Source organism: Oryza sativa, chromosome 5 (genome assembly GCF_034140825.1).
Source record: "Oryza sativa Japonica Group chromosome 5, ASM3414082v1".
Taxonomy (NCBI): domain Eukaryota; kingdom Viridiplantae; phylum Streptophyta; class Magnoliopsida; order Poales; family Poaceae; genus Oryza; species Oryza sativa.
In genome coordinates this window covers 21969216-21983879 of record NC_089039.1, presented here as the reverse complement: position 1 = coordinate 21983879, position 14664 = coordinate 21969216, and positions in this window count along the sequence as shown.

Sequence of the window (14664 nt, the reverse complement as noted above, 5' to 3'; positions counted from 1 at the left end):
GACAGCCACTTTCCCACGACGCGCCTGCCCCCGGCAGAAGTGAAGGTAGGTATGGGCCGTCCCGTCAGAAGGATGTTCGGAGGGCAACCGTGCAAATCTCCGTCCATTTATGAAAAGAAGAAAAGTCCAGTTTGGAAAGAGAGGGGTGCATGTGGTATCCCCTTGAAATATAAAAGGAGGACCTGGCCCATTAAAAAGGGGGTTGGATTCTTTCCAGATTGGGTAGCTAGAACAAAGGGGAGGTTGGCTCACACTTTGTAGCTCCTTGATACACAGATCCACCAAAACACAGGAGTAGGGTATTACGCTTCTCAGCGGCCCGAACCTGTATACATCGCTTGCGTTTCGTGCTCTTTCGATAGGTCGCGATCTTTCCACATACAGTGAGAGCTTGGGATCTCACCCTGAGCCCCCGGCCGAACCGGCAAAGGGGGGCCTGTGCGGTCTCCCGGTGAGGAGCCCCGCGCTCCGTCATCTGGCGCGCCAGGTAGGGGCCTCTGCGAGTGATTTTCGGAGCTCTTGCGCTCTTTCGTGAGCACCAAGCTTTTCCTGTTCAGCCTCATGGCTGAGCAAGCGAAGGCGCCCAACCTCTCTCCGAGTGTGAGTGGCGACGACGGGGAGCCGAACCCACGCCGTCGAGCTCGTACTCCGCCGCCCCCTCCACGCCAAAGTCCTGGGCGGGAGAAGGCACCCAAGAGGGCTGAAGGGTCCGCGACTTCGACATCCACAGGAGCTGGGAAAGGGCGGCGAGATGGGGAGCGTCGCCTCCTCGTCTATGGTGACGGCAGCACGCCCCAGGGCGCGCTCCAAGCTGCGGGCGCGCTCTTACGCCACCCGCCTATCATCCCTGACCCGGAGTCTCCAGCCCAACGATGGCTGGACGACGTGGCCAAATTGGTCATGACGGCGCGGCAGCGCCTAGATGCTGGTGGGCGGTCCTCTGCCACCAAGGCCTCTGGTGCTGCTACCACCGGCTCTGCGTCGTCAAGACGGAGGGCACGACGAGCGGCAGCCGCTGTTCGCCATTCGGCTGCCACTCCTTCCTCGACTCCTTCGACCCAGGAGGATCTGCGTGGGGAGCAGGACGCCCGCACCAGCATCGAGCGCCGGCGTAATGACCGACGTGCTGCCCACGCAACGGAGGGCGCTTCCTCGTCCAGAGTGTCACCTCGACACGGACGTGGGAATCAGCCCTCCGTGCCCCCGGTTGGTGGTGTCGGCTGTAGAGCCTTTGTGGCGAGTCTTCGGAATGTCCGTTGGCCCCCAAGGTTCCGGCCCACCATCGCCGAAAAATATGATGGCAGCGTCAACCCCGCCGAGTTTCTCCAGGTCTACACGACCGGGATTGAGGCCGCCGGGGGTGACGACAGGGTCATGGCGAATTTCTTTCCCATGGCCCTGAAGGGGCAGGCGCGGGGTTGGCTAATGAACTTGCCACCTGCATCTGTCCACTCTTGGGAGGATTTGTGCCAATAGTTCACCATGAACTTCCAAGGCACATATCCGCGCCCCGGTGAGGAAGCGGACTTGCACGCTGTACAGCGAAGGGACGACGAGTCACTTCGATCGTACATTCAGCGGTTCTGTCAAGTCCGCAATACCATACCATGCATCCCTGCACACGCGGTAATCTACGCGTTCAGGGGGGGCGTGCGGCACAACCGCATGCTCGAAAAGATCGCCTCCAAAGAGCCCCAGACTACCGCAGAGCTTTTTCAGCTCGCGGACCGAGTGGCTCGCAAGGAGGAGGCCTGGACTTGGAACCCCTCCAGTTCCGGTGTGGCAGCTTCGGCCGCCCCCGGATCCGCCGCTCAGACAGGGCGGCGTGACAGGAGGAGGAAGAAGAGGTCAGTCCGTTCCGACGACGAGGGTCATGTCCTCGCCGTCGAGGGCGCTTCGCGGGCCACCCGAAAGGGGAGGCCTGCGAGCGACAAGAAGAAGGAGGCCAGCGCTCCCAGCAGGGAGCGCCCCACCGGCAAGTGGTGCACCGTCCACAACACTTCCCTTCACGACCTCGCGGACTGCCGTGCAGTCAAAAGTTTGGCTGAGCGGACGAGGAAGTGGGAGGAAGAGAGGAGGCAGGAGCGCCGAGAGGGCAAGTCCCCGGCGGTTCCTTCCGGCCATCGGCGAAGTGAGGCCAAGCAGAAGGCCCCCGCCGAGGACATCGATGATGGCGATGATGACCTAGGTTTCCAAGAGCCTGGGGCCACCATTGCCACTGTCGATGGAGGAGCGTGTGCTCACGTTTCTCGCCAGAGCCTCAAGGCCATGAAGCGAGAGCTTCTGGCCGCGGCCCCTACTCATGAGGCGACGCGCCGGGCGCGGTGGTCGGAGGTTGCCCTCACTTTCGACCAGACCGACCACCCACCGTGCGTTGCCCGGGGAGGGCAGATTGCGATGGTGGTTTCTCCCACCATTTGCAACGTGAAGTTGGGGCGTGTCCTCATTGATGGAGGAGCAGCCCTCAACATCCTTTCCCCCGCAGCCTTTGATGCCATCAAGGCCCCGGGGATGGTGCTCCGGCCGTCCCAGCCGATTATCGGTGTGACGCCGGGGCACACTTGGCCGCTAGGTCATATCGACCTCCCGGTCACCTTCGGTGGACCCGCAAATTTCCGCACGGAGCGGGTGAACTTCGATGTGGCGGACCTCAGTCTGCCCTACAACGCGGTCCTGGGGAGGCCCGCGTTGGTGAAGTTCATGGCAGCGGTCCACTACGCCTACCTCCAGATGAAGATGCCGGGCCCCGATGGCCCCATCTCTGTCCATGGCGACCTCAAAGTCGCGCTCGCTTGCATGGAGCAGCGCGCGGACCGCCTCGCCGTCGTGTCCAAGCCCGAGGGTGGCGACGAGAGGCTTGGCACATCCGCCCCCGCCGCCCCGAGGCAGCGGATAGTCACGGGCGATGAGGTCCCGGTCAAGGAGGTTGTCCTGGGCGACGGCCCGTCCAAGACCACACGGATCGGTGGTCTCTTGGACGGCAAATAGGAAGACGCGCTCGTCTCCTTCCTGCGGGCAAACGCTGACGTATTCGCATGGAGACCGGCGGATATGCCCGGGGTCCCCAGGGAGGTGATTGAGCACCGTCTCGCCGTACGGCCGGGCGCAAGGCCGGTCCGGCAGAAAGTACGGCGCCAGGCCCCGGAACGTCAAGCCTTCATCCGTGAGGAGGTGGCGCGACTTCTGGAGGCCGGATTCATCCGCGAGGTCATCCATCCGGAGTGGCTGGCAAACCCGGTGGTCGTTCCCAAGGCGAACGGCAAGCTTCGGATGTGCATCGACTACACCGACCTTAACAAGGCATGTCCTAAGGATCCTTACCCCCTGCCTCGCATAGATCAGATTGTCGACTCCACCGCGGGGTGCGACCTTTTGTGTTTTCTAGATGCATACTCTGGTTACCATCAGATTCGCATGGCTAGGGAGGATGAAGAAAAAACTGCGTTCATTACCCCTGTAGGAACCTATTGTTATACTTCAATGCCCTTTGGGTTAAAGAATGCAGGTCCTACTTTTCAACGTACTACTCGAATTTCTTTGGGTAGCCAGATAGGACGTAATGTTGAGGCTTATGTCGATGACTTGGTTGTAAAAACGCGCAACCAAGAGACTTTACTCTCAGATCTAGCGGAAACTTTTGAGAGTCTCCGCTCCGCCCGCATAAAACTAAACCCCGATAAGTGCGTGTTCGGTGTACCTGCGGGCAAGCTTCTCGGGTTCTTGGTCTCTGCCCGAGGCATCGAGGCCAACCCCGAGAAGATACGAGCTATAGAGCGGATGCGCCCCCCCAGTAAACTTAGGGATGTGCAATGTGTCACCGGTTGCATGGCCGCCTTAAGTCGGTTCATATCGAGGCTGGGAGAGAAGGCGCTACCCTTATTTAAGCTCCTCAAGCGCTCTGGGCCGTTTGCCTGGACGGAGGAAGTTGAACGTGCCCTCACTCAGCTGAAGGCATACCTCAGCTCTCCTCCGGTTTTAGTCGCCCCGGAGCCAAATGAGCCCCTGCTGCTCTACTTAGCGGCGACCCCCCAAGTAGTTAGTGCAGCGTTGGTTGTGGAGCGCGATGAGGACAATCCTCATTTCGCGCACCCCCACCCTGTGCAGACTTGGCCCGGGAGCGAGCAGGGAGGAGAGGCCCCCGAGCCGAACGGTGGCCTAAGGCCCCTGACGACCGGAGTCGGCCCTCTGCCCGCTCGACAGACGGTGCTGGGTGCCCCCGACCCTCAGGAAGGCCCCGAGGTCACTGCGGGAAGGCCGCACCTATCGTCCTTTGACCCCGAGGCTAACCTTGTGCGAACTCGACCCGGGAGAAAGCAGGGAGAAGAGGCCCCCGAGCCGAACGGTGGCCTAAGGCCCCTGACGACCGGAGTCGGCCCTTCCCCCGCTTGTCCGACGACGCCAGGAGCCCCCGACCCCCAGGACGGTCCCGAGGCCACTGTGGGAAGGCCGCCTCTGTCATCCTCCGACCCCGAGGTCATCGGCACAGAAGACGGGTGCGCCCCGAGAGGCCACTTGGACGAAGAGCGCCCCGGGGATACGGCCCCTAGCGAAGAGGATCGGCCCCACCGAAAGGTGCAGCGGCCTGTCTACTTTGTTAGTGAGGCCCTCCGGGACGCCAAGACCCGATACCCTCAGGCCCAGAAAATGCTTTACGCTGTTCTGATGGCCTCGAGGAAACTGCGCCATTATTTTCAAGCGCATCGGGTTACGGTGGTTACGTCATACCCCCTCGGCCAAATCTTGCATAATCGAGAGGGTACAGGACGGGTGGTAAAATGGGCGATCGAACTTTCTGAGTTCGATTTGCACTTTGAACCACGCCACGCTATCAAGAGCCAGGCCCTTGCCGATTTTGTGGCAGAGTGGACCCCGGCTCCAGAGCCTGTCTCAATCCCTGAGGTCAACTCGGACCCCTCGCAGCCGCCACACACCGGCCACTGGGTGATGCAGTTTGACGGCTCCCTGTCTCTTCAGGGCGCCGGTGCGGGGGTCACGTTGACCTCCCCGACCGGAGACGTCTTGAGATACCTGGATCGCCTCGACTTTCGAGCGACCAATAATATGGCAGAGTACGAGGGACTCCTTGCCGGACTCAGAGTGGCAGCCGGACTGGGGATCCGCCGCCTCCTGGTGTTAGGCGACTCCCAGCTAGTCGTTAACCAAGTCTGTAAGGAGTACCGGTGCTCTGACCCGCAGATGGACGCTTACGTACGCCAAGTGCGGCGTATGGAGCACCATTTTGACGGGATAGAGCTTCGGCATGTGCCCAGACGGGATAACATGATTGCCGACGAACTCTCACGGCTCGCGTCCTCGCGAGCCCAGACCCCACCGGGCGCCTTTGAAGAAAGGCTTACCCAGCCGTCGGCGCGACCCGACCCCCTAGGGGAGACGGGTGTGCCTGACCGGCCCCCGAGGCCCGTCGGAGTCCAGGCCTCGGGACCCGAAGGGAGCGCTCCAAGCTCCCTTAGATTGATTGCTTGGATCTCCGAGATCCAAGCATACCTCACAGATAAGACTCTACCTGAGGACCGCGAAGGGAGTGAACGCGTCCAACGCATTTCCAAACGCTACGTGCTGGTAGAAGGGACCCTCTATCGGCGCGCGGCTAACGGAATCCTCCTAAAGTGCATTCCTCAGGAACAAGGCGTTGAGCTTCTTGCCGATATCCATGAAGGCGAGTGCGGAGCCCATTCCGCCTCGCGCACCTTGGTTGGCAAGGCCTTTCGTCAAGGATTCTATTGGCCGACTGCTCTCAATGACGCGGTCGACCTGGTCCGGCGATGCAGAGCGTGTCAGTTCCACGCCAAGCAAATCCATCAGCCGGCCCAGGCCCTGCAGATCATACCACTTTCATGGCCGTTCGCTGTCTGGGGGCTCGATATCCTGGGACCGTTTAGGCGGGCCCCGGGCGGGTTTGAGTACCTGTATGTCGCGATCGACAAGTTCACTAAGTGGCCCGAGGCTTATCCGGTCATCAAGATCGATAAGCACTCCGCACTTAAATTCATTAAGGGCATCACGGCCCGGTTTGGAGTACCTAACCGTATTATTACGGATAACGGCACCCAATTCACTAGTGAACTCTTCGGCGACTACTGCGAAGACATGGGCATCAAGCTCTGCTTCGCCTCACCTGCCCACCCCAGAAGCAATGGTCAAGTGGAGCGCGCCAATGCAGAAATCCTCAAAGGCCTTAAAACCAAGACCTTCAATATTCTCAAGAAGCACGGCGATTCATGGATCGAGGAGTTGCCAGCGGTGCTCTGGGCGAACCGAACCACACCAAGCCGAGCAACCGGGGAAACGCCTTTCTTCCTCGTCTACGGCGCAGAAGCGGTTCTCCCATCCGAGCTCACCCTGAGGTCTCCTCGGGCCACCATGTACTGCGAGGCTGATCAAGATCAGCTTCGTAGAGATGACCTCGACTACTTGGAAGAACGAAGGCGGCGTGCGGCCCTCCGAGCCGCACGCTACCAGCAGAGCCTGCGGCGCTACCATCAGCGCCACGTCCGGGCCCGATCACTCTGCGTCGACGACCTCGTCCTACGCCGCGTCCAAACGCGTGCTGGATTGAGCAAGCTCTCACCAATGTGGGAGGGTCCGTATCGAGTGGTCGGTGTCCCCCGGCCGGGCTCCATACGGCTGGCCACGGGCGACGGCACTGAGCTGCCTAACCCGTGGAACATCGAGCACCTTCGTCGCTTCTACCCCTGAGGGGGGGGTCGGGTGTCAGGTTTCGGGCTCGGGCCAACCCCGCACCCCCCCCTCGGGTGTGCAGGGCTGGCCGGGGGCTACCACACATGCACATTCTCATTTTCTCTTATTTCAGTATTTCAATAAAAGCAGTTTCAATTTCCTAGGGGCTGTATCTGTGCCGTTTTTTCCTTTTTGAAGAATTTTGACTTGAAATAAGGTCACTCGTGCTCAACCTTGCCCTCGGGGGCTCGGTTCGGTCAGCTAAAATCGCCAAACGGGGCCTAGAAACGAGCCGTGCCCTGGGGCGTGGTGAACTCCGGGGGGGAATCGGCAAAAACCCACAATCGGGTCACCCATAACCCTCGGTCATCACGTTCCCAGCCTGGCCAGTCTCGACATGCGGATCTCCCCAGGCACTAGCCCCGACCCGCGCCTTTCGAGAACTGGGACTTGGGCACGGGCCCTAAAATCAAGCTAAGACACAAAAGAGTACCACGGCACAGATCATCCTCATCTCATTCGCATAGCAAAATAAAATTAACACAAAGAATTTTATGGAAATTCAGGCCTGCGCCGGGGGCTGACTCGGAAGTCGGAGGCGCGCTTCGTCGGCGAGGGGGGTGTAGAACCAGTCGCTCTTCCAGTCATCCCACTTCTTGCGGAGGACGCAGGGGATGTAGCGGTTCAACACCGGCCCCCGCGGCAGGAAGTAGCAGCCACCAACCACCGATGGCGGCGACACCGACTGCACGGTGAAGAACCACCGGAACAGCCGAAGAGATGGGCGCACCCCAATGAACATCTCGCACAGATGTGCGAAGATGGCCAATGTCATCATTGCGTTGGGGGTAAGGTGCGCCATCTGGAGATCGTAGAACTCCAGGACATCCATGAAGAAAGAAGAAAATGGCGGAACCAGCCCTGCCATTGCAAAGGGGAGAAAGAAGACGGACCGCCCCGGGTAGTCTGGCGCCGGGCGTCCCTCGCCCAGCATGACTATCTCACGGCCGGTGGCAGATTCCGGCATGAAGCGGCGCGGCAACCCAGCCTGCTTCTCGCTCGTGATGCGGGAAGGCGGCAGCACGCTACCATCAAGCAGTGCGGAGCCCCGTGCCATGGCGCCGGACGAAGAGAAGATGGAGAGCGAGCGCGTGTGGCGAAAGAAGGGCGCAGGGAAGAAGGAGTTAGGGCGCAAGCGGCGAAGGCAAGGGGAATGATGGCGAAAGGAAGGAAACAAATCCCATCCTCAGTGCCTTTATACCCTTGCCAACGCTGTGCCCGGTTCCTCGTTTCTCGCGCCCATTATTTCGCCCCCTCGTTTCTCGCGCCCACGTTTCCACTAACCCCATTCGCTCGCTTGCGGCGCGTGAGGTGGATATGCGGTTGTGGCAGTCGAGATAGATCGTATCGTGCGCGCGTTAATTACGCTCGCCGACCGAAGCGACGTTACCATATCTCCAGGCGAAGCAAATCGGCTCGCCCAGATTTGTGCGCTGCTCAGGTGATGTGGCAGTCTTGAAGAGACCGCCCATTATTGACAGCCAAGTTACCATTACCGATGCGCATGGTTTGAGACCGTTGGGTTTCTGCCCAACCATAGAGACCGGTCCCACCTGTCACCAGGCTTTAGGAGTGGCGTCACGCCCGACCGCTTCCCTTGAGAAGGGCGATCGCCCTGGCATAACGCCGGGGGCTACTGTCGGTGGCATGGGACCGGGAGTATCATGACTAGAGGCTTGAGGCAGACACAATCGCCCACGTGGCCTGGCACCCTCGGGGGACGTCGGGCCCGAGGGTGATGTGTGCGCCCACCTCTTGGTCTCCCCGAGGGGGGGGGGGGTCGGACCGCTTCTACCTCGCCCCCGAGGGCCGAGGCGCCCCGACCCCTCGCGGGTTCTACTCCGCGTGAATGGGTTAGGTGAGCACAGCGGGGCTCACCTAACCGCATTTATTGCGGCTCGGCTAAACGTGTCACGCCGCACGAAATACAGTGCACTCCACTCGTTTATCCGGTCTGTGACCAGTCACAGACCGGTCAGATCGCGGGTTAGGTGGCGACAGGCGGTCTGACGCACGCTTCGCCCCATCCCGTCAAGACGAGAGCTTCTAGGCACTCGTCCCCGGCTGGAGCTAGCGTGTTACATCCCAGAGATGGCACGTTAGCCCCGGTCGATATATGCCAGGCTTCATCCTAACCATTACAAGCAAGATGTTGTGTGAAGAAGGGCAAACATGCACGTTGCTAGGCTGACGCGTGGTGGGCAAGAATGATCGATTTGTGACCGGTCTGACACTGGTCATGTCGTCGGCAGACAGCCACTTTCCCACGACGCGCCTGCCCCCGGCAGAAGTGGAGGTAGGTATGGGCCGTCCCGTCAGAAGGATGTTCGGAGGGCAACCGTGCAAATCTCCGTCCATTTATGAAAAGAAGAAAAGTCTAGTTTGGAAAGAGAGGGGTGCATGTGGTATCCCCTTGAAATATAAAAGGAGGACCTGGCCCATTAAAAAGGGGGTTGGATTCTTTCCAGATTGGGTAGCTAGAACAAAGGGGAGGTTGGCTCACACTTTGTAGCTCCTTGATACACAGATCCACCAAAACACAGGAGTAGGGTATTACGCTTCTCAGCGGCCCGAACCTGTATACATCGCTTGCGTTTCGTGCTCTTTCGATAGGTCGCGATCTTTCCACATACAGTGAGAGCTTGGGATCTCACCCTGAGCCCCCGGCCGAACCGGCAAAGGGGGGCCTGTGCGGTCTCCCGGTGAGGAGCCCCGCGCTCCGTCAGTGCCAGTGGTCGATGCGGACAAGCAGGTGAAACTGCTGACGCCTCCGACGACGAGATGGACGACGACGCGTACCTGTTGACGAGAAAATCGAACACACCGGCTTGGGAGATCTGCTTAGCTCATGTGCAGGTCCAAATCTTGATTAGATGCGAGCGTGCCAGTCAGTTTGATCCTGCAACTGACAAGATATGCAAATAGTAGATATGCAAATAGTAGATCAAAACAGCCGATCGGCTGACAAGCCGATGGAGTAGTTCCAGCCGATAGCCGATAATAGCCGATGCCGATACCAGCCGATAGCGATAGGGTTTAAGCAATCGGCTATATGTCCAACGTAGATAATGATATGAAGGCAATCGGCTGATGAGGATGTAATAAAATAACAATAATATAATCCGATAGAAACCAATCGGCTAGAAACAATATATAATAAGCACTGATCTGAAGGTTAAAGCATACATCGGCTGGAGGTCCGATGTCATTAAATCCACAAGATTAGATTAAACAGTGAAATCTATGTTGCGATCGGCTAAATCCAACTTATATGTATATGCAATCCTTATGAGCCGATGTAACGTCCAACTTATATGTATATGCAATCCTTATGAGCCGATGCAACGTCCAACTTATATGTATATGCAGATAACTCATCGGCTGAAACCCCGATAAAACCCTTATTGGCAATCAAAAAGCAAGCTAGAGATTATGGTTCTAAGCACGACTTAGTATATCAAACTTAACTGATGCAGCACTAAGTATGAAAAGAAACACAATATCTAGACAATCAAGCCGTTGACTGATTTTCAGGGTGGTAGATGTCTAGGCTAATCTACTCTAGCAAGGCGATTTAGCCGATACCGGCAGAAACCCTAAAGCGAGAGACAGCCGATAGAGCTAAATTGAGATGCTAGGACTAGATTAACATAGACATATGATAAATAGCCAGGCAAATATATTATCCAAACCAGAGTAACCCAAGAGGTCGAATGTACTGATGCAGCCTTGAACGACGCCGACGTAGACGATACAATTGCCTGGACCGACGGAACATGGGACTTATCCCTTCGCCGGAGATCGAACACCGATGCAGCCCCACGTCAAGTGCCAAGTCCCGCCGGACGATAAAATAAAGTAGAAAAGGTAAAAGGTGGCGATGCGCCGAATTGTATTGATCGTGGAGATAGATTACATAGACCCCGGGTGTACATATTTATACCCATGGGTTGATACAAGTCCTTGTCGGACAAGAAAGAAACTAACCTAAAGATAAAAGGAAAACATAAATTCCTTATCGGACACTAAACACACCTTCCTAAAGATAAAAGGAAACTAACAAACTATTCCTAATTAATAGATAAACTGCCATGCCGCATCCTCTTTAAACTCGGTCACTTAGGGATAAGCTTCCTTTAGTAGATTGATTTCCTTAAGCGAATATAGCAGGAATCCGACTATTGGCGACTTGATAACTCCCATCGGCTGATTCCGAGATGCTGCAGCCGATAATGATTCTAAGCTGATGACGTCTTTGCCGATTACCAAATTTCACTGTTAACAGTACCCCGAGTGCTACGGGCGGGCCACCGCCACCAACTCACTGCTCTCGGCTGGCGGCGGGATTGACATTGATGAGATATCATCACCACCACTGTGCATCGGCAGTAATAAGGCCGTGTTTAAGGCCAATTTGGATTGCTACCCTACCAAAATTTGCCCTACCAAAATTTTGGTTGGGTTAAAACCAAACACCTCTACTAAAACTCTATCTATGTCATAAATTTGGCTTTGCCTATAAACTTATCTCTTATAGGTAAATTTTGGCTTCAATCCAAATAAACATTTTCAACTCTACCCTACCAAAATTTTGGTAGTACCAAAACTTGCCCAAGATTTGACACTACCAAACCAAACATGCCCTTAGTTCACCCCAACTACCCCAAACTTCCAACTTTCCATCACATCCAAAACTTTCCTACACACATAAACTTCTGACTTTTTTTTCAAACTTTCAACTTTTCTCAAACTTTCAGCTTTTTTTTGAACTAAATACGGCGTAAGCTGGGTGATTCATCAAATTTTCACCTCTGGCCGGAGGGAGGAGTAGGAGTACGCAATTAATGCAATGTGGGGTGATCAAGAAGTAAACAGTTTAAGCAAAGGCAAAATGGCTAAGAGCAAGTAATTCTCCTACATGCTTTTTTTACTATCTTCCACTATCACTGTATCACAGGAAGAACCGGGTTACATTTACTAGCGACATTACATTGCGTGATCAATCGGAGCAACAATGGAACACAACACCTCCGATCCAAGAATAGCAGAGAGATGCCGCTACAAGCCTGTAACTGCCGCTTCAGTGAACTTCATATGTTCTAGTCGGAACTCAGTCCTGTACATTATACTGCAATTATATACTAGCAGTATATAGAAGGGTATATTTGGTATCTGTGAACAACTGGAAAAGGCTATTTAATCATTTGAAGTTCAGATTAATTTATTTCAATCGGGAGTACTCCCTCGGTCAAAAAAAAAAAAAAAGACAAACTCTGATTTCCGTGTCCAACTTTTGACCGTCCGTCTTATTTTAAAAAATATATGAAAAAAATTAAAAAGATAAGTCACGCATAAAGTATTAATCATGTTTTATCATCTAACAACAATGAAAATAATAATTATAAAAAAATTTATATAAGACGGATAGTCAAACGTTGGCACAGGAACCCATAGTTTGATTTTTTTTTTGACGGAAGGAGTACTTGTCATGGATCTTGTCGTCCGTGCATTTGGTAGCGTTTGTTCCGAAGACATCTCGTGTGGCGGTGGCTTGAACATGATCCTCATATGCACAGAAATGATGGTGCTTTCTGGTCATAATGCAAGGTTAATTCAGTCGTGAAAAATAACGAACGGTTGAACACTTGAATGTGAGAATATCATCTCATCATAATTACTGAGATAGTCAATTTTTTTTTGCTAGATACTCCCTCCGTCCTTAAAAAAAACAAACTCTGGGTTTTCATGTCCAACTTTGACTGTCCGTCTTATATGAAAATTTTTTATAATTCATATTTTCATTGTTGTTAGATGATAAAACATAATTAATATTTTATGCGTGACTTGTCTTTTTAATTTTTTTTATAATTTTTTCAAATAAGACGGACGATCGAACGTTGGACACGGAAATCAAGGTTTGTCTTTTTTTTTTCTGACGGAGGAAGTATATCCAGTTAGTTCTCGGTATCACTACGTTAATTACTTCAAAATTTCTCATTCAATTAGTTTATGACGGGATGATTTGCCAGTTCTATTCCTGCATGGAGAGGCGGCGAGTAGGGCTTGCCTCCTCCTACTGCCTGCCCCATCCCTGGCGGTGCGCCTTGCCCCAGGTCTGCTGCCGCTGCCCGGATGCCCTATACTGCTGCTGCTGCTTCTTAGGTGCGCGGGAATGACAGAAGAGGAGAAAAGGAGGACAGTAAGGCGGTGTTTGGGTCTATGGACTTAACTTTAGTCTCTTTATTTAGACACTAATTTAGAGTATTAAATATAGACTACTTACAAAACTAATTACATAAATGAAAGCTAATTTGCGAAACAAATTTTTTAAGCCTAATTAATCCATAATTAGAGAATGTTTACTGTAGCATCACATATACTAATTATGAATTAATTAGACTCAATAGATTCATCTCGCGAATTAGTCCAAGATTATAGATGAGTTTTATTAATAGTCTACGTTTAATATTTATAATTAGTATCCAAACATTCAATGTGATAAGGACTTCAAAGTTTTAGTCCCATCTAAACAGGGCCTAAATCGAATCAATCCTGGTTTGCGGCGGCCCGGGGCGCGGCGTGCTCACGGTGGCTGGCAGCAGCGGCGGTAGCCCATGTGATGAAGGAAGGGGAATGGAGCGGATTTCTCTTGATTCGCCGTTTCTTTCGAACGACAAACCGACTGGATTTCTCTCGATCGGGGTCTGACCGAATAACAGAATGCGAAAATATAAAAATACCCCACGCAGAAAGATGAAAAGACAAATATGCCCTTTTTAATTTATACTGCAAAGCTAACTGGGTGGAATATCAGATGAATCTTCACCGTTAGATCGTTTATACTGCTAGTATATACTTGCAGTATAGTGTACCGTAAAAGTCCTCTTGAAAGAAACGGTGTAAGATTGCACGAAAAGCTTATTTTCATCAAATCAATTCCAACAAAATTATAGAAACTTAACATATATATAACGAGCTAATTTACATCCTTGCCTCCTTGGACCTCGCCGACTACCACCACCGCACCAACCCTGCCCCTGCCCGGCTGCCCCGGCAGCGCAGCTGATAGGCATTGATGAGATATCATCGCCATTGCCGTCTTCAAGCAGCCCCGACGACACCACCCTGACCCTCATCCAGCAGCAGCAGCAGGATGGCAAGCCCCAGTCCCAAGCAGCGGCAGCAGGGCTTATCATCGGCAGAGGGCAGATGCGGGCGTCGACGATGCTGATGAACCTCATCTCGTGGGGCGTCTCCCATTCCTCCATCCAGGAGCTGCAGGATGGGCAAGGCCAGCCACAACGCAACCGTCTACCGGCCTAGGGTGAGCAGCGCGACTACTTCCGCGGAAGCCTGGTGGACAAGAAGAGCAGCAAGAGAACCAGCGCCGGAATTGACGAGCACGCATGCCACCGTCGCCACCAATGAGGGTGCGTGGGCCACGGACGGAGAGCTTGGCGGCGACGAGGGTGCCGGGGCCGAGCTTGTGGACAGGGCCGGTCCTGTGATTTTGAGGGCCCTAAGCGAACTCATCGCGATAGGCCCTCTAAACTATATATAAAATTTTATGATATATAGATAATAATTTTACTTGCAAAACGATAACAAATACATTCATATATTTAATTTAACATGTCTGGTAATTATGAAGAAATAAAAATAACAATATATTTATAACTTGGAACTAATATCATTATTTATTAACTTAATGAAGAACAAAACCCCATCATATCTGTTACTCCCATGAAAAGATACTTCTTCGGGCATTTCTTGATGCAAAATCATCAATAACGGTATTAAAATCAATAGTGTTCAAGATATCCTTCTCAATTGAGCACATAGCCAAGCCATTTAACCTTTCTTGTGACATAGTTGATCTCAAATAGTTCTTCAAAACTTCAAGTT